This window comes from Myxocyprinus asiaticus, chromosome 6 (assembly GCF_019703515.2).
Source record: "Myxocyprinus asiaticus isolate MX2 ecotype Aquarium Trade chromosome 6, UBuf_Myxa_2, whole genome shotgun sequence".
Lineage (NCBI taxonomy): Eukaryota > Metazoa > Chordata > Actinopteri > Cypriniformes > Catostomidae > Myxocyprinus > Myxocyprinus asiaticus.
The window spans coordinates 33,581,252-33,602,380 of NC_059349.1; the positions used below are offsets into that span (position 1 = coordinate 33,581,252).

The 21,129-nt window shown below is 38.7% G+C and overlaps 1 long non-coding RNA gene across 2 annotated transcripts; it reads left to right on the plus strand.

Annotated features, from left to right (window-relative positions):
• Positions 1–15,874: 15,874 nt before the first annotated feature.
• On the plus strand, positions 15,875–20,423 carry LOC127442155 (uncharacterized). Of its 2 annotated transcripts, none has more exons than XR_007897445.1 (4): positions 15,875–15,978; positions 16,861–16,960; positions 19,562–19,641; positions 19,838–20,423. It is a non-coding gene; the product is annotated as an uncharacterized LOC127442155 (long non-coding RNA). The 2 variants fall into 2 exon arrangements; XR_007897446.1 differs by lacking the exon at positions 15,875–15,978 and adding an exon at positions 16,595–16,658.
• Positions 20,424–21,129: the final 706 nt, after the last annotated feature.

Sequence of the window (21,129 nt, forward strand, 5' to 3'; positions counted from 1 at the left end):
GTGTTCAAAAAACCCATCTCTGGTGTTTGCTGCCAGAAAGCTCTTTTTTGTGTGTCATCTGACTAGAACCCAGTCTCATTTGAAGTTCCAGTAGTGTCTGGCAAATTAAAGACACTCGAGTTTGTTGTTGGATGAGAGCAAAGGCTTTTTTTCTTGAAACCCTCCCAAACAACTTGTGGTGATCTAGGTGATGTCTGATATTTTTTTTAGACTTTCTGACCCCAAGACCCAACTAATTTATCCAATTCTCCAGCTGTGATCCTTGGAGATTCTTTGGCCACTTGAACCATCCTCCTCACTGTGTGTGGAGACAATATAGACACACGTCCTTTTCCAGGCCGATTCTTAAGATCTCCAGTTGATTGGAACTTGTTAATTATTGTCCTGATGGCGGAAATGGGCATTTTCAATGCTTTGGCTATTTTCTAAAAGCCACTTCCCATTTTGTGAAGCTCAACAACCTTTTGCCGCACATCAGATCTATATTCTTTAGTCTGACCCAATGTGATTGATGATTAAGGGAATTTGGCCTGAGTTACACCTCATATTTTTACCCTTGTGAAACAGGAAGTCATGGCTGAACAATTTCATGTTCCTAGTCACCCAGGTGTTCTAAACAAATTAAAATATGAATGGGAATATACTTCATATATACTGTATTTTACTCATAAGAATTTCTAGAGGTGCAAATAATTGTGGCCAATGTATTTTGGAGAAAAATATTTTTTTAATACTGAGATATTTTCCCTGTTTCAATTGTTTTACTTCAATTAAAGGTTAGATTGTTTGCATGTTTTGAATGAAGGATCAAAAGGATAAACAATGCAGATTTTTTTTTTCACAGCCTTTTTTGCTCATATTTACAAAGTGTGCCAATATTTTTGGCCACCACTGTAAATTGCTTTGAATGAAAGCATCTGCCAAATGCAAAAATGTATATGTACTAGTAAACACTATAACTATCTGTCATGGCAACCCTATTTTAGTTATGAAGCTACATTCACACTGCATGGAGGAAGTGGCTTACATGTTACCATAAGGGGCATTTCAGCCAACAATGGGCTCTCTCCAAGTATGACATTTTATTTTTGTTATGCACACTTTCAGAAAATCTGACAGTGGCATATGTACACAGACAGGTATGGATAACTTAAAAACAAATGTGATCAAAGCAAATGGATCCAACACGCTCTCATAGCAAAATCGTAAGTATTCGTATGACTTTTCTAAATTTGGCTAATTCGTAGTATATCGTACGACCACACTCGTATGAATTCGTACGACTTTCGATGTGGCATCGCTGGGCATCATTTCCATCTAATACACAACAATTACTTGCTTCTGTCACACACAAGAGCTTCCTATTATGTTTACACACACTACTGATCGATTGGAAACAATTGGAAATTGTAGTAGTAATTGAAGTAGAGCAAATGTAGCCAGTATAGAATGAGATGGGTCACTGGTATACTTATGAATGGGAGAAATCATAACACTGAATATGGTGGCTCTAGGCATTGAAGTCCTGCCTTACAGTTAAAAGAGTAAATCACCTTTTTCATCGCCTGTCAGTATTCATTGAGTACACGCATTAGCTTAGCCAGTCTTAAAAGTAGTGTTCTTTTAGTGTGATCTGAGCTCAGGAAGCTTAATTTATGATACGACTGTTGTCAGATTTTACTGCTGATTTGAAAATTGTTATTTGCTCATAATCTTGACCAGCCGTCTCTGAGATTTCTGTCTTTCCCCATTCAAGTAGATAGTAGCTGTACTTAGAAAATAGCACCCCACTGCCCAGAGGTGTAATGAACATGGATGCTGAGTGACCCGAGTTGCCTTAAAGAGACATTGATGTAACTCTTATTAGGGCTGGGCGATATATATAGAATTTTAACGATATAATCGAGATAATTTTGCTGACGATGTAAAATTGACCAGTATCGTCAATATCGCAATGATTTTAATTTGCTTTAATTCGGCCATTAAGTTTCATAAAGAGTGCATCAGTAGACTAATTTCTTGATCCTTCAGGGCTGCACAGTTAAACAAAATAGCATCAAAATTGCAAGTTGGTCATATGTGATTATTAATCCACAAAAGGCTGTGATTTAAGGACAGATAAACGGTTTGTGTGTGATTCAGAACAAACTGGTGACACGCTGATCTGTGTGCACGCGCATGACGGCACTCTCAGGTCAGTTCACGTGCATTGTGAAATCAAAGTAATGCAGGTTCAAGCACTCGTACAATTCCAAACATTGGTAACCACTACAAGTTATTATACAAATCTACAAATATGGCACTATTTAACAGAAAAGGAGGAGATTACAGCGTTTCGTGAAATGCATAACATTGTAAATTGTCAAATACACATAGATCTTTTTCACAGAATGTGATGACGCATTTCCGCCTTATTTAGCAGCGTAAATCTAGCAAACTTTTTTTTATATGATCTTTTTTTTATATATATATTGAGTGTAAGTTTACAACATTATTCTTTGTGTTATATTACCCTGGATTCAGTTTAAAAAAATGAATTGCCACAGCTGCGAGGGGGTTTCTATTACTGCTGCTAAGAGTGACAGTAAATTTGGCATCTTCTCCCATCTGACTGTCTTAATCCACCGCTATTTATTTTTTTATTTTCTTATGGAAAGTCATTCAAATGTAATAGTGGATTTTTTCTTTTGGTCTTGGAGCAAATGGGTAAGTGAAAATAATATTTGCTGTGATCTCCCATTCACTCCCATTCACCGCTGTCGAAGTTTACCCGGCAAATGTTTACTTCCACGTTCCAAAACCCGGAGTGTGAAAAAGGTCTGTTCTGTGTCGAAATAAAAGCCCCCAGGTAAAGAGCAAGTAAACAGGACAGAAATATATTACTTCTGTATAATGCAAATCTAATAATCAGAATAATAGATAATTCAGCATTATATTATAATAATTAACCTGATGTGTCCCACAGTTATAATTTAGTATTAGGCAATGTTCAACTGGGGTTTCAAAAATAATTCAGTGAAATAGCTTTGCACAGTAAAAACATTTGAAGGTAAATAATGCTTTTTATTAAGCTTCTATGTATCATTGTATGAAATATAAATATAAAGTGCATATCAATGAAAATGATTGAATTTCATTCCCCCTTGTGTTTATTTAATGGAAAACGAATTATAACATTTTTATTTAATGCCTTTAAATTATTTAATCTACTTGGCTACAGTGGCTGTTTGGATGAAATGATGGTTCCTCTGATTAAAAAAAACAACAAAAAAAAAAAACACCTTTGAGCCATTTTAGAGCAAATAAATATATCGTCAATAGGCTGCAAAATATAGAGATATAATGACATATCACTCAGCCCTAATTCTTATAATATTCTGTTTACCATGATGTATTCTGATACCATTGCATGGTGTTAGGCAATGTGTTTTGTTTATCAAATAAGCATTGTAAAGATGTTTAGTAAAGATGGTCGAGTAGCTTGGTTTATGTTTAGTCTTTTTAAAGAATAAAATAGTGCTTAAAGTCTTTTTTCAAAGCTCCTGAATGTACATTTATCATGCCTGCATGTACCCTGAACGTTTTGTCTGACAGATCTCTTGATCAACTGATAACAGCACTTTCCCTGTATTTATCTGAACAGTTCACTAGGTTATTGACTCAACTGGGTCATTTGAATATTGCGGTTTGATTTGCTGATGATGTCAAACTGTCAAAGTGTTTCATAAACACTACATAATTGCTATGAATGACATAAGATCACAGAATAGTCATGGCTTGCCTCTTGCTTATATCAATCCACAAACTGACTGAAAAAATCCACAGCACATGGTGCCAAACGTCTTGACAGGGAAAGTCATTTAAATACAGTCTTTATATCCTTCACCATGATAAATTATGCAGTAGGAGGATTCACATATCTTAGCACTGCAGGGTAATTACCTTTTTAAACAAGTTCACAAATGGAGCAATTACAACATTACAAATCCCACAGGAAAGCCTTTACATTGATAATCAAAAGGGAAGCACTTCTGGTAAACAGAAAATGCTGTGAATAATGATTTAAATATTCAGATCAGATCCTGCTCTCCAATTCCAAATTGCTCCCCTGAGCAATATCAAACAGCTGACCTATTTGTCAATGACCTCTCACTAGAAAATAACTCATACTCTGAGCAACGAATCCGGGAACACAGGATTTCCATGGCTTTGTGAGATGAGTGTGACATTCCTAGATTTCACGCAGTTATTCAACAGCTGGTGGGTCGATGGCACCCTCGTATGAGTCATGTGTAGCTGCAGTCACCTGACCTGTGTGGCGGTATTGTTGCCGGTGATTGCCTCAAGACTGACTGCCGTTTAACTGAAGAATAACTGGCAGGCAAAATCCTCTATTTGTGGATTGTCAGAACAATAAGGCCTCTGTAATTTCTATTTGCTTAGAAAAAAACTGTTTGTCACATGAACATGTTAATGTTTAAAAGGGTGTTTCTTCTTTTTTAAATGCTTCAGGCTCTTAAAAGTGCCCTTGTAAATAGTCTTGTTGACACAGTCCATAGCTAATTATACTGATTAATGACACTGCAACATTGCAAATAATATATAGGCCTTGCTGTACACTTATATTCAGACGAGTTGTGGAGATAGTGATAACACAATAAATTATATAGTTTTAAAAGGGCTAACTGTTTTGCTTTTGCCTGCAGAGCTGGTTTTGAACTTCATATTGCCCTGACCCCTGTTAAATTGATGAAAGAGATACTTGTCTCTGCAGCATGGCAACAAATTCCTCTAGATCAGCACAGACTGACTGTAAGCTCTCGCAGATATTTCAGCCCTTATCTGGTTTGTTTATACAATTACAATGGAAACCAAGATGTAGTTAAAAAGTGTAATTTTTTTTACAAAAAGACATTCAAAATGATGAATGTACTGTTTGCTTGAGAATTTGCATTCTGTACAAGATTATCAGTGTTAATCTTATGAGTGCTCATTCACTGTTTCCTGATTGCGATTTAGGAGTGGCTGTGTGTGTGTGTGTGTCGCGCGCGCATTTTTTAGGCGACTTGTGAATTGTGATGACAAAGACAATAAATGGTATACAACTCAATATATGATCTCATGAAATTTATGACAATTTTTGCAAACAAAAATTCCGTGCTTTTTTGTTACACATTTGGCTGCAGTTGCCCTGTGAAATCTTCAGCAGGGGGCACCAAAAGTGAGTGAAATTATGTTGTACCAGACAAGGTTTTTAAGGTGAATATTAGATGGATGTTTTAATGTGTAAAATGTACCTCCCTAACCAATAGTGTCTTAAAAGATAAATGAGTGGTGAACAAAACAAAACATCCTTACCCTTAACCAATGCCTAAACCTTACTGATAGTGTTTTAAAAACAAATTTGATATGAAAAGCACATTTACTGAAGCAACCACATATTGTGTCACTCCTGTGGCACTTTCAATTCAATTTTGTTTAGAGGGTTCTTTGTTGGGCTCGAGGCTCGGACTCTGAGTCCAAAGTCCAACACTCTATCAAGTGAGCTATCGCAGAAGTAAATCACATTGGAATAAGTGTGTAAATGTAGATGGGTCTGTAATACAAGCGTAAAAACATTTATGGTTTTTCAGATGATGTGTTAAAGAGTTTTGATATACACTATATTGCCAAAAGTATTCGCTCATCTGCCTTTAGGCGCATGTGAACTTAAGTGACATCCCATTCTTAATCCATAGGGTTTAATATGACGTCGGCCCACCCTTTGCAACTATAACAGCTTCAACTCTTTTTGGGAAGGCTTTCCACAAGGTTTAGGAGTGTGTTTATGGGAATTTTTGACCATTCTTCCAGAAGCGCATTTGTGAGGTCAGACACTGATGTTGGACGAGAAGGCCTGGCTTGCAGTCTTCGCTCTAATTCATCCCAAAGGTGCTCTATCGGGTTGAGGTCAGGACTCTGTGCAGGCCAGTCAAGTTCTTCCACACCAAACTCGCTCATCCATGTCTTTATGGACCTTGCTTTGTGCACTGGTGTGCAGTCATGTTGGAACAGGAAGGGGCCATCCCCAAACTGTTCCCACAAAGTTGGGAGCATGGAATTGTCCAAAATCTCTTGGTATGCTGAAGCATTCAGATTTCCTTTCACTGGAACTAAGGGGCCAAGCCCAGCTCCTGAAAAACAACCCCACACCATAATCCCCCCTCCACCAAACTTCACAGTTGGCACAATGCAGTCAGACAAGTACCGTTCTCCTGGCAACCGCCAAACCCAGACTCGTCCATCAGATTGCCAGATGGAGAAGCGTGATTCGTCACTCCAGAGAACGTGTCTCCACTGCTCTAGAGTCCAGTGGTGGCGTGCTTTACACCACTGCATCCGACTCTTTGCATTGCACTTGGTGATGTATGGCTTGGATGCAGCTGCTCGGCCATGGAAACCCATTCCATGAAGCTCTCTACGCACTGTTCTTGAGCTAATCTGAAGGCCACATGAACTTTGGAGGTCTGTAGCGATTGACTCTGCAGACAGTTGGCGACCTCTGCGCACTATGTGCCTCAGCATCCGCTGACCCCGCTCTGTCATTTTACGTGGCCTTACGAGTTGCTGTCATTCCCAATCGCTTCCACTTTGTTATAATACCACTGACAGTTGACTGTGGAATATTTAGTAGCGAGGAAATTTCACGACTGGACTTGTTGCACAGGTGGCATCCTATCACAGTACCATGCTGGAATTCACTGAGCTCATGAGAGCGGCCCATTCTTTCACAAATGTTTGTAGAAGCAGTCTGCATGCCTAGGTGCTTCATTTTATACACCTGTGGCCATGGAAGTGATTGGAACACCTGAATTCAATTATTTGGATGGGTGAGCGAATACTTTTGGCAATATAGTGTATAACATAGCAGAGTGTGAGTAATAGTCCGAAAAAGAAGTCTTTATAAAGTCATAATCGGCCGTTGTAGCCATGATTTGCATGTTGTTCTAGAGCCTCTAATGTTAATTTCACCAGGAAACTGTAGCAAAATGTAGAAAGTGGCACGTAAAACTCAGTTTGCAAAAATGTAGTTATTGTAACATTCATTCTATGAGACTAGGTTAAAACAACTTTCTAGTGCAATATCCTCACTGACTGTAAACAAACATACAGGCAACATGCTGTCAAATTTGTGAATGATTCACACGATTGCTACAGGGTTTTTTTTTTTTTTTTTTTTAATCAGTTAAACCGTTTGATGAATAAGATAGGAGTCATCTATCTGAATCATGGACTAAACCGGTCAGACAACTGACTTCCTCAATGAATCGGCTCTGATGAGTCACTCGCTCACTGAACTGCAGGTTATTATGTCCAGCTGTAAATGAGCCAGGAGCTGTTGTTATGTTGGCAAACTGTCATGTTTGCTTTTTTTAAAGCAATGTTAAAATGCAAATCTGAAAGGTTAGTAAAACGTAAATCAGTCTAATTATAGACTATTAGTTCATATTCTCTGTATGTAGTTAAAGATAAATGATCTGCTGTAATAATATGTTGGAATATATGGATATGTTGGAGGGGGGTTTGTCGGTGCCTCCTAAATTCCTGTAGAAAACACTCTCATTGGTTGGTTTTACCTTCTGTTATAGGTTCTGTCCCTTTGTTACGATTGAATTATATCTGATAAAACCTCAGGGAGAAGGGTTGGTAAAGCGTTACCAGTAGGCTGTAAATACTCTTTGTCTTGTGTATGTACAGTTGAAGTCAGAAGTTTACATAAACCTTAGCCAAGACATTTAAACTCAGTTTTTCACAATTCCTGACATTTAACCATAGAAAACATTCCCTGTCTTAGGTCAGTTAGGATCACTATTTTAAGAATGTGAAATGGTTTATTTCAGCTTTTATTACTTTCATCACATTCCCAGTGGGTCAGAAGTTTGCATACACTTTGTTAGTATTTGGTAGCACTGCCTTTAAATTGTTTAACTTGGGTCAAACGTTTTGGGTAGCCTTCCACAAACTTCTCACAATAAGTTGCTGGAATTTTGGCCCATTTCACCAGACAGAACTGGTGTAACTGAGTCAGGTTTGTAGGCCTCCTTGCTCGCACATGCTTTTTCAGTTCTGCCCACAAATTTACTATCGGATTGAGGTCAGGGCTTTGTGATGGCCACTCCAATACCTTGACTTTGTTGTCCTTAAGTCATTTTGCCACAACTTTGGAGGTATGCTTGTGGTCATTGTCCATTTGGAATACCCGTTTGCGACCGAGCTTTAACTTCCTGGCTGATGTCTTGAGATGTTGTTTCAATATATCCACATCATTTTCCTTCCTCATGATGCCATCTATTTTGTGAAGTGCACCAGTCCTTCCTGCAGCAAAGCACCCCCACAACATGATGCTGCCAACCCCATGCTTCACAGTTGGGATGGTGTTCTTCGACTTGCAAGCCTCACCCTTTTTCCTCCAAACATAACAATGGTCATTATGGCCAAAAAGTTTAATTATTGTTTCATCAGACCAGAGGACATTTCTCCAAAAAGTAAGATCTTTGTCCCCATGTGCACTTGAAAACTGTAGTATGGTTTTTTTATGGTGGTTTTGGAACAGTGGCTTCTTCCTTGCTGAGCAGCCTTTCAGGTTATGTTGATATAGGACTCATTTTACCATAGATATAGATACTTGTCTACCTGTTTCCTCCAGCATCTTCACAAGGTCCTTTGCTGCTGTTCTGGGATTGATTTGCACTTTTCGCACCAAACTACGTTCATCTCTAGGAGAAAGAATGCGTCTTCTTCCTGAGCAGTATGATGGATACATGATCCTATGGTGTTTACTTGTGTACTATTGTTTGTGCAGATGAATGTGGTACCTTCAGGCATTTGGAAATGACTCCCAAGGCTGAACCAGACTTGTGGAGGTCCACAATTTTTTTTTCTGAGGTCTTGGCTGATGTTTCCCATGATGTTAATCAAAGTGGCTCTGAGTTTGAAGGTAGGCCTTAAAATGCATCCACAGGAACACCTCCAGTTGACTCTAATTATCCTATCAGAAGCTAAATTAGGCTTGACATCATTTTCTGGAATTTTCCAAGCTACATAAAGGCACAGTTAACTTGGTGGATGTAAACTTTTGACCCACTGGAATTGTGATATAGTCAATTAAAAGTGAAACAATCTGTCTGTAAACAATTGTTAGAAAAATGACTCGTGTCATGCACAAAGTAGATGTCCTAAACGACTTGCCAAAACTATATTTTGCTAATATGAAATCTGTGGAGTGGTTAAAAAATTTGTTTGAATGACTTCAACCTAAGTGTATGTAAACTTCTGACTTCAACTCTATATGCTGCCACATGGCTTTGTTGTTGAATGCTGTGAAGTAGTTTTTGTAGCCACATTTTTGTAAGCTCGTAGGGACCTGTGCCAGTTCTTTGGTTACATACTAGCATGTTGATGCATTTTTTTTGGTAGAGAGAGAGATACATAAAGTAACAATGTGTACAGAGGTTAATGTGTTACATTATCTTATCATTGCACTGATAGTGGGCTGAACATGCCCTGTACTGATGGATTGCTTCAACCTCAAAGGATGCCGACAGAATTGGACGTGACATGGACAGGAACTCCTGGAGTTCTAGGAAAGTTTGTAAACAAACCTTGATAACCAGCAAAAAAAAAAAAAAAAAAAAAAAAAACAATAAATGATTGTCAATGAGATATGCACAGCAGATCATTTCTTTTAAATTTCTTAGAAATTAAAAGAACAAGCTTAGGCTCACTCTGTCAAACACAATCTAACATAATGTGCCAAACTTGGGGGCACTATGGATGCAATTGGAACCAACAAGCCCTATTTTGAAACGAACAATGAGCCTCACTGCTGGAGAGCCCTAAAAATACTCCTCCCTGCTGTCCTAGTAACTCATTCTCTGAGCATAAAACCCACACACTTTTTCAATTGTGACGTTTGAGTGCAATAACTGATACACTGGCAGCTTTTTTGAGCATGTGTAAACAGATATTTTGCCAGTAGTAGTTTTGTGAAATAGTTTGTTTTCGGCTATCTGAAATGAGATACATTTCACCCATCAGTTTCCCTGTTGTTTCAGAAAGCTTTTTCCTGTAGTAGGGCTAATAGTAGCCTAGCTGTCTTTCTCAGAGGGGTTTCCACCCCCCAAAAGTCAGTGCTGAAAGCTGTTCTATCCCCAGAAGGGTCATACCCTGTTGTGTGGGTCATGCTCTGACAAAATGCTGTTGTCAGGAAAGGATTACGGGGGTCAGAGGTCAGCAAACAAGAATCCCCAGTAATGCAATTAAATGCTATTTACTTGCTATTATACCATGTGTTCTTTCAGTGATAGACTTGTAATGAAGGAAGGACTCAAGCCAAAGGATCTCAATATCATAGAGACTCCAACATGATCACAAGGAAATTTTACATGTTGCTAATGAATGTTCCGGTACCCTGACATCGACCCCATTCTGCTGAGTTACTGACAAGTGCCATCTCCCAGCAGACATCTTTGCATAAAGTCAAATGTGTTTACCTTTTCCTGTGGTGCTACTGAACACATTGCACGTGCAGCCACAAAGACTCAGGGTTCTGGCCCTATGGAAACCAGGAAGTAATCACATTTGCATCAGCAATGATGAACACAGTCCTAAGGTTGCATTTTCCCTCTGAGATTACATTTTTGCTCCACTTTTGGTCAGGTTTAGGGTTGGGGTTTGGGTTAGGCCATACGGGTAATAAAATTAGAATTTTTGTTGACTTAATTACATCATAATTACAACTAAAAACAACTCGCTTTCTTTTGATTCTTTGTGCGGGTAAGCTACCACCTAGCACAGCTGTGGAAACCACCCATAACACCTTAGCAACGTGGTAAAAAAAACCCACTCAGAACAGCTTAACAACCACATAGAATGCCCTGGCAACCACCTTCAGTAAGCATTAGCTGCTTTTCCACTATCAGGCCAAAAGAGGGCGTGCTAGTGCGTGCCAGGGCCAGTTGCGTTCCCACTGTCACTTCCAGGGCTTCATCGTGCCACGTCAGGGCTTTCTCGGGGACAACGGCCAATGGCCAATGGCCTTTGGCTCGGCGATTACCCTTGGACCAAATAAGGCCAACTGGGCTTGAGGCAGGGTCAAAGGCAGAGTTTTACCAAACTTGCCAGATTGTGTATCCAGCGCACAACAGTACAGGTTTGGAAAAAAATTAAAACATTTCCGGCACAGTACAAATCCGTTTAAACACACAATGGACAAAGCTGTGCCTAAAGAAAGAACTTGAGATCATGGACGCAGTGCTGTCGCTTATATTGTGTACATTAGATATAGACATGGTATGCTAGATAACTAGATAACATGATACCTTAGCTTGAGCATCCCTCTTGTTGTGAAATGGGCAGGGTGTGTGACGTTGGCACCACAGCGGCATATTAAGGTTGGGTTATAGGGCAACGCAGATCGATTTTGGTCTCGCGGCTCAAGGTCTGAGGCTATTGGCCCCGGCTGGCCAGTTGATAGCCCTGGCTCGCACTGGTCCGATAGTGGAAAATCAGCTAATGTGGCATCATGTTTAGCACAGGCAAGCACCATTGATTTTTTTCAGAAAATGTAAAAATCTAGTTTACATTTTTTTTTAACAACTTGTAAAGATGTTTACATTTAATAGTGGGAAATCCACTCTCATCAGTAGGGGGGCAGTTCTAGTCTCATCCCACATGAAAAAGTCCAGTGATTATCAGAGCGTTAAGAAATACCTCTCTGTTTCTGACTTATCTGCTTTTTTAGAGCTCTCTTCACTCTCTGAGGTGAGTCTGGAGTGGGCGTCTTCTACAGTACATGCCCTTGATCTTTCCTGCTACACTGCAACTCTTGCCTGCTCTGTATTCAATTCCTGCTGCAAGCGAGACCTGTTTTGGTGCTGGCATGACCGAGACCTCTTTGGCAGAACCCAGTCTAGTTGGCAGTGCCAAGCGTGGTTGGCTGTGTGCGTTTGGTTGCCAGAAGGTTCCTAGTAGTCTGGCCTGGCTTTCATCCCTGTTTCTTACAGGACTCAGTGCTTGTTTTTGCCTGCTCCACTAGTACAGAGTCTGATACCTGTGTGGTTTGTCTATATATGTGGATGTGTATCCATGTGTGTGTGTATGTTTATTTGCAAGAATATTTCAGAATGCTGCTGTAGTAAATTGTGTTAAAGGTTAAACTAAATAAAAGCTTAGTTGAAAAAGAAATTCAAGATGGCGGGAAGCAGGTCAGGCTCATCAGGTGTGCTGGCTGCACTTTTAACCTACAGTTTTATTCTAAACTTCTTAGACACATGTCCGTCTTTTCAAAGGAATTTATATTTCTATCACAAGCTACCTGCATCTACCACCTTACATTACAATCAGGGCATTAAGCACTATGGAAAAAATGCCCTGATTAATACATTCATCTACCCATGCCGATACCAAACTAAAAAAATCTTACCAAGCTAAATATCAAACAAGCCGCTGTTTCATCATCACACTGTGTTTGCTCCTCTCTGGAGATGTCCATCAGTGCCCCAGTCCAAACTCAAACATCATGGACAGAGTAATGTGGACTAATGCAAGTCAGCGTGGGCAGACAACTGCATTCGGGGGCGAGATCGGAAAACGGATGGCGGCTGTGGTGGAGAGGGAGAGCCGTGAGCGGATGGCGACTGCTGCTGTGGACGTGGGAGGACAATGGAGGTTGGCGGCTACAATGAACTGGAAGAGCCATGGGTGTCTGCTGTGGAACTCAGCGCTCATGGCAGTGCCTGAGGACTTGGATATCTGTCCTGGAAGTGCTGGTTTACCTATGACACCAGGTACACAGAGGATTGTCAAGCCTACGGCTTTGCCCTGGCTAAATTAAACTGTTATACCAAGAGTGAATACTCTTTAATAAACACAGAATATGAAACTAATAACTGTTCATCAAAACTAGAACACAGAGCTCACACCTGTAATAAAAAAATCTATTCAGCGAACATACCAAGGGACAGTGGAGACACTCCTGAACGTGTGGTTGTACCCGTAAACCCGGTCTTCAAAAAACATCACAGACTGAATTTAGAGTTATCTGGGTTCCCCAAGCAAAACCCAGGGGACTCCTAGGGGGGCATTTGAATATTCTAAGTATAATTTCTAAAACTGAACAAGTTAACCATCTCTTATGCGACTCCAAATTAGATTTTTTGTCTTTCAAAATCATGGTTACATAAAAACTCACCATCTGCGGCATTAGATGTACCTGGATATAACTTATTTAGATGGGATAGATCTGAGGGAAGAGGTGGTGATGTAATGGTCTACATGAAAGATCATATTCAATGCAGCCATATTAAATTGTCTACTGTTGACTTGGAGTGTATTGGACTATGCATTACACACTCTTCTCACATGACATTTGTTCTTGTTGTGCTATATCGTCCGCCTTCTAACAGTAGTTTTTATGATTAATTTAAAAGCTACTTAAAGAATGGGATTTTACAAAAGAAATTATACTTTTGGGCGACCTCAACATAAATTGGGAAGACAAGACAAATAGGAACTCTTTGAAAAAATTGACAGATAATGTGGATCTAACACAACTAATTAAAGGTATCCTCTCAAACACAGATTGATTACATTTTTAGCAATAGGCCAGAAAGAGTAGAGAAAACATACAACCTTATCACTGGATTATCTGACCATAATTTGATATTATTAACCATAAAGCTCTCAAATAAATGATTTAAGATAATTAATAAACCCTCTGAGTACCTTAAAGTTCCTAAAAGTGAACTTGGGAATTTTCAAACAATAATAAACCAAACAAATTGGAATGAATTAATATTTGCGATGGATGTAGAGGAAGACAGCAGTATATTTATAAGCAAAATTCAGAGTATAGCCCAAATTTTTATAAAGAAGTTCCCAGGAAAGCAACGTCAAAGGAACTCGCTACCCTGGTTGAACACATATTTACTGAAAGTGATGAAGGAGAGGGATCATGTGCTAAAAAAATTCTAAAGTCTAAATTGCACATCGATAAACAGAAATGTACAATGCTACGCAATAAGGTTACTAATGAATTGAGAAAGGCCAAAGCAAATTTTTTTATTAGGATTCTTTTTGAGGCTAGAGGTAACACTAAACAAATTTGGGAGCATATTAAGAAGCTAATTGGAATTATAATGGATCATCAAAATAGTTACAGTTAAAACTGAATGGTAGCACACTGCAAGATCCAGTAGAAATTGCTGAAGCCTTTAAGTACTAGTGGATGCCTCCAAACCCCTGTTCAGTCTAAGTAACATTTCTGAGCATGATGTAATAAGGATAATTAACTCACTTAATACCTCCAAAGCCAAAGATTGCTGTGGTATGGACTCTATAATGCTTAAGTCTTTGAAAGAGTCCTTGGCTTCACCCATCACAAATATCATTAACCTCTCAATCTCTCAAGGGGTTTTTCCAGATAAAAGGAAAACTGCTATTATATTGCCAATCTTTAAAACAGGTGACCCCCATCTTATCAGTAACTATTGGCCTATTAGCATTCTGCCTGTTGTATACAAGGTGGCAGAGAAGTGGGTGTCAGAGCGGATAGTTTCTTATTTAAATAACAGTTCTTTTACCTTGCATCCCATGCAATTTGGATTTAGAGCTCACCACTCCACAGAGACTGCTACCTGTTTTTGTGTTTTTTTGGAAAAGATTAAATCAAGGCCATGAACTACTCCAGAGCCAGATATAATGATATCTGGGCAAAAGTTGCAAGTTGTGACTGAGTTTAAGTATCTGGGTGTCTGGATTGATTCTAATCTTTCCTTTATATATATATATATATGCCGATTAGGTTTAAGACATTTATCATGCAAAGAACAAGCACACAGTTTACTAGAGGTACCACAAGAGGAGACTGCGTCATTCCTATTCGAAGTTGTACTTTCAGTCAGTCAGCATTCTCTGTAACAGCATCTAAAGAATGGAATTTAATACCAATGCATTTTAGAGAAAACAATTCTTACCACTCTTTCACTGAACAGCTGAAGCTCTGGCTTGTTTACAATCAAATATGTGAACATTAGAATGCTAGCTGCCTACTGACCTTTTCTGCTACCTTCCTGTTATTTGTTCTGTCTGCTCATCATTGATCTTTGTGGGGGGTTTCTTTTATGTATGTAGTGTTGCTACTTATTCATGGCTGTGTTGCATTGTTTGTTTGGTGGGTGTGCATTGTACTGGATTAGGTATTAGTTAGTATGTATGATCTGTATGTGATATTTGTGATAAGTTATTTTATTTAAATTTTAGGTTGACTTTTTAAGAACTGGCCAAGGACAACAGATGAAAATTAGCCTATAAGGCTAACTCTGGCTCATTTACAGTAATTTAACTGTTGATTAATGAGCGCAAATAAAATAAATAAATAAAGGTGAAGTGTGTCATTTCTGTGTAGCACCAAATGGAATTGCAAAAATAATGATTGTTTCCGCACTGATTTTCCAAAACAATCTTACTGCCCACCCCATATATTTTGTCCTGCCCCAAACTCGTGCCATTGGTTGAGCCAGAAGATGTTTTGAATGCACCATAGAACCACATTTTTAACACACTTTGGGAAATCAACCTATGAATGGCTTACTTATAGTTGTCTCTGCACATTAAACTGGGGTAGGAGAAAGTATTTAAACACCTGAACACATTACACAATTAACCTTTTCTGTTTCATAAAAATAATAACACATAGAAACACTCTTAAACCCAACCAAGAATTTTAGACTTTAGATTTGAGTTTAGGACTTCTCAGAATATACTGTTAATCACACAAGACTGGGAGTCACATGCTCTTCCTCTTGTGTTTTCGGCAATACTTTGTGGTCTATAAATGGACAGCATGAGGAAATCTTATCAGTCTACACAAACAGCTTTGAAATGGGCAATAATACTTGTTAAATTTTGCACTGTTTGACTGCTAGTCTCACCTTTGAGGTAATCTACCATCTCATCTGTGAGCTGTCATTTTCTTTGTGTGTAAACGCATAGTACAAACTGTGTTTTTGGTTACCATTAATCGTAATTTATGCTTTCACTTGGGCTCTAGCATAGGATAACAAAGATAACCATTAATGTAAAGCAATATTTTGGATTGAGTTTAGATTGAAAGTCGACCCAGCTACTGTAAACCTGCTCGCAAACAGATTTGGAAGAGTGTAGAATAGAAAACCAACTAAGAGGATTGTGGTAAGACCACACAATTAAATTGTATACTGAGAGCATGGGATGGGCAGCAGAGATTTATGTATGTTGTAAATGTATCATGTTACAAATTCTTTGTCAATGTAAAGCAACTTGACTCTTGAATCTTGAGAGAGGTGCAACAGGTTGTGCAGCACTATAGGATAATGATCAGTGCCCAGTAGGTTTGTAGTGTTAGTATGATGGCAAAAAGTTAATCAAGAGAAGAAAATGCAGTAAAACTGATGTATGGCAAAAATGACAGGTTAGAAACTAAGCTAGTAGTTAACAGATTGCATTTCCTGTGAGATCACTGTGCAACATCCGCTGGCTCTTTGAGGTCAATGAGTTCAGAGCTTCTTCACAGCAGGAAGTTCATCATTACATTTACATTTACATTATTTATGCAGTTTTTATCCAAAATTACATTCAAGGTTGGTACACGTATTATTAATTCCTGTGTTACTTGTATCAAACCCATGACTCTGGCTTTGCTAAGGCCATGCTCTACCTGTTGAACTAAAAGAACTCTTGTTAAAACAATGGAATAATGTAAAATATATATTTTTTAACCCTTTAAAGTTACTGAGTGAAATATGTTTATTTATACCAATGATTCTTGTTTTTTCTTTGTAGGGTGACAGAAAGATGCTGAGAATGTGAGCACTGAGCCATCCCAAAAAGAAGATCTTCAGTTTCAAATGAAGCTTATCTTTTTCCTGAGTTGATATCTGAGGTAAATCCCCTGTGCATTGGCGCTCTCGTGAACCTACTCTATTTCTGTCACCCCGGAGGAAACATTCGCAGCAGAAAGCGATCTTTTGTAGTTTTCCTCTATTGGGCGTTCAATTACAAGAAACCTCAGGTCTCTCAGCGAAGAAACAAAGAGTGCACGTGTGAGGTAGAACAGATGAGAAGGGCACCCACTATACCCAGCATTTCCTGTGCTCTTCTTCACACACCTGAAACCTCAACACATGAGAAATTCTGAGAATTACCATGATAGTGTGACATTCTTTTCATAATGAATTAACCCCTGTGACACCTAAAGATAAGCTTAGGAGTTTACTTATTAGGTTGGCTTGAAAAATAATTATTTAAACTTATTATTATTCCGAGACTAAAATTTCTGACTCTAACTCCTAGAGCTTTCAGGCTACATGCACCAAACTTTGCACAGAGCTAAAACCTGCTAGGAAAACCTAGCTAAGTGCTAAAACATGGTAGCAACGCCTAGATAAGTGTTAACACATGCTAGCGACATGCTAAAACCTGCTAGGAAATCCTAGCTAAGTGCTGAAACATGTTAGCAACATCTAGCTATGTGATAAAACATGCTAGCAACGCCTTGCTAAGTGCTACAACATGCAAGCTACATGCTAGTGACATGCTAAAACATTCTTGCAATTCCTAGCTAAGTGCTAAAACTTGCTAGCAACATGCTAGCAACTTGCTAAAATATTATAGCAGCACCAAACTTTTCAATCTAGTTGAACTCTAAACCACCACCAATTTGTAGGAAAATGAAAGCATCGCTCAATGTGAGTGAAGCACTCGTAATCATTTCTAAAGACTGGCTAATCTGACAGTGTGAATGAATGTGTTTGTGTGCATGTCTTTTAAGTAATAGTTCACCATATATTACGAGTCAAAAATTCATCCACACTCCTTTGTTTTCCAATTTTTTGTCATTTTATTTTGCAGAAGACAATGGACACCAATGTTTCAGCCTCACGGCTTTCCTCAGAATTAATTCACCCAAAAATTTTAATTTAAAAATCATTCACTGACATTGATTCACCCTCATGTCATTCCAAAACTTTCTTCCGTGGAACACAAAAGGAGAAATTTTGAAAAATGTTCTGGTTGCTCTTTTCCATGTAATTACAATACAACGATCAGCCACAACATTAAAACCACCTGCCTAATATTGTGTAGGTCCCCCTCGTGCCACCAAAACAGCACCAACCCGCATCTCAGAATAGCACTCTGAGATACTATTCTTCTCACCACAATTGTACAGAGTGGTTATCTGAGTTACCGTAGCCATTCTATGTTGACAAGGGATTTCCATCCACAGAACTGCTGCTCACTGGATGTTTTTTGTTTTTGGCACATTCCGGAGGAAATTCTAGAGACTGCTGTGTGTGAAAATCCCAGGAGATCAATAGTTACAGAAAATCACTGAGATCACATTTTTTCCCTATTCTGATGGTTGATGTGAACATTAACTGAAGCTCCTGACCCGTATCTGCATGATTTTATGCACTGCATAAAATTGCTGCCACACGATTGGCTGATTCTGTAACTGTTGATCTCCTGGGATTTTCACACACAACAGTCTCTAAAATTTACTCAGAATGGTGCCAAAAACAAAAAACATCCAGTGAGCGGCAGTTCTATGGACGGAAATGCCTTGTTGATGAGAGAGGTCAACAGAGAATGGCCAGACTGGTTCAAACTGACAAAGTCTACGGTAACTCAGATAACCACTCTGTACAATTGTGGTGAGAAGAATAGCATCTCAGAGTGCTATTCTGAGATGCGGGTTGGCGCTGTTTTGGTGGCACGAGGGGAACCTACACAATATTAGGCAGTTGGTTTTAATGTTGTGGCTGATCGGTGTATATGTGACTTTCAAAATTAAAAATGGATGTAAAAGCACCGTAATATAAAAAAAGTGGTCCATATGACTTGAGCTAGATTCCTTGTTTTCTGAAGCCCTACAATAGCTTTGTATAAGGAGTTGACTGAAATGTAAGTATTTATTCACTGAAAATCTTTGGTCCAATTCGTGAAGTCAGAGCAGTTTTGTGAACTGTATCAACGGATTCATTGAAAAGATCCAATTTGAACGATTCATTCACGATCCAGACTTCTCTCAAGAACACACTAAGGAGAGCTAGTGCGGAGGATATTCAGTGTTTATCAGCTTAAATGACTGTTTCTCTGAAATCTGTTCCTCACACCAGCTATCATATGGTTGCAGAAGACTTCAGAAGAATATAATGCAGCAGTAACATATTCTCCAAGGAGGAAAGGGAGACAGGCCTCCTCAAAAAAATTGGATGAAAAAAAAAAATTGATTGTACATAAATAAAATTTCATGAAATGTAAGCTCAAATAATGTGTCTAACAGTCATATTTCCAAAGTAACTCTGTGTAACAGCGACACCAGCAGATAAAGTTTCAGAGCGTGGCAGCGTCTCTCACACCTCCCTTGAGCACATTGCGATCACATTGAGCTCCTAAAGCGGGGCGTGAATGTAAGCTAAGAACCGTATAGTACATGGTGTGTCAGTGAACCTTTTTTTTTTTGTTTTGTTTTTTTTGTGAGAACTCGCTCTTAAAGATACAGCTCCAGCTTCATGCCATCATGTCATCATCACAAGAGTATATGACTGATCCAAAAATAAGGTGACTATAAAAAAAGGCTAACAGATAAAAGATACATGATAAATGCCTGTTGCTGTATTATATAATTATATAATCATTATATTGTATTATATAAAAAAATAATTATAATCAAATGTAAAAACTTGAGTCTTTGATTTGACCTGAGTAGTTTGTTAATGTGAATGTTAAGAACATATAATTTTTTGGGTTTTTCCAGCAGGACAATACTCCATGCCACACAGCCAAGTCAGTCAAGGTGTGGATAGAGGACCACAGGATCAAGACCCTATCATGGCCAGCCCAATCTCCAGACCTGAACACCATTGAAAACCTCTGGAATGTGATCAAGAGGAAGATGAATGGCCACAAGCCATCAAACAAAGCCGAGCTGATTGAATTTTTGCACCAGGTGTGGCATTAAGTCACCTAACAGCAATGTGAAAGACTGGTAGAGAGCATGCCAAGACGCATGAAAGTTGTGATTGAAAATCAAGGTTATTCCACCAAATATTGATTTCTGAACTCTTCCTAAGTTAAAACATTAGCATTATGTTGTTTAAAAATGAATATGAACTTATTTTCTTTGCATTATTCGAGGTCTGAAAACACTGCATCTTTTTGTTATTTTGACCATTTTCTGCAAATAAATGCACTAAATGACAATAGTTTTATTTGGAATTTGGGAGAAATGTTGTCAGTACTTTATAGAACAAAACAAAACTGTTCATTTTACTCAAACAGGAGTTTTGTAGTCAGAAGTTTACATACACCTTAGCCTAATACATTTAATCTCAGTTTTCACAGTTCCTGACATTTAATTGTAGAAAACATTCCCTGTCTTAGGTCAGTTAGGATCACTACTTTATTTTAAGAATGTGAAATGTCAGAATAATAGTAGAGAGAATTATTTATTTCAGATTTTATTTCTTTCATCACATTCCCAGTGGGTCAGAAGTTTACATACAATTTGTTACATACAAAAGTATTTGGTAGCACTGCCTTTAAATTGTTTAACTTGGGTCAAACATTTTGGGTAGCCTTCCACAAGCATCTCAAAATAAATTGCTGGAATTTTGGCCCATTCCTCCAGACAGAATTGGTGTAACTGTGTCAGGTTTGTAGGCCTCCTTGCTCGCAAATGCTTTTTTCAGTTCTGCCCACAAATTTTCTATCAGATTGAGGTCAGGGCTTTGCGATGGCCACTCCAGTACCTTGACTTTGTTGTCCTTAAGCCATTTTGCCACATCTTTGCAGGTACGCTTGGGGTCATTGTCCGTTTGGAAGACCCATTTGCGACTAAGCTTTAACTTCATGGCTGATGTCTTGAGATGTTGCTTCAATATATCCACATCATTTTCCTTCCTCATGATGCCATCTATTTTGTGAAGTGCACCAGTCCCTCCTGCAGCAAAGCACCCCCACAACATGATGCTGCCACCCCCATGCTTAATGGTTGGGATGGTGTTCTTCAGCTTGCAAGCTTCACCCTTTTTCCTCCAAACATAAGGA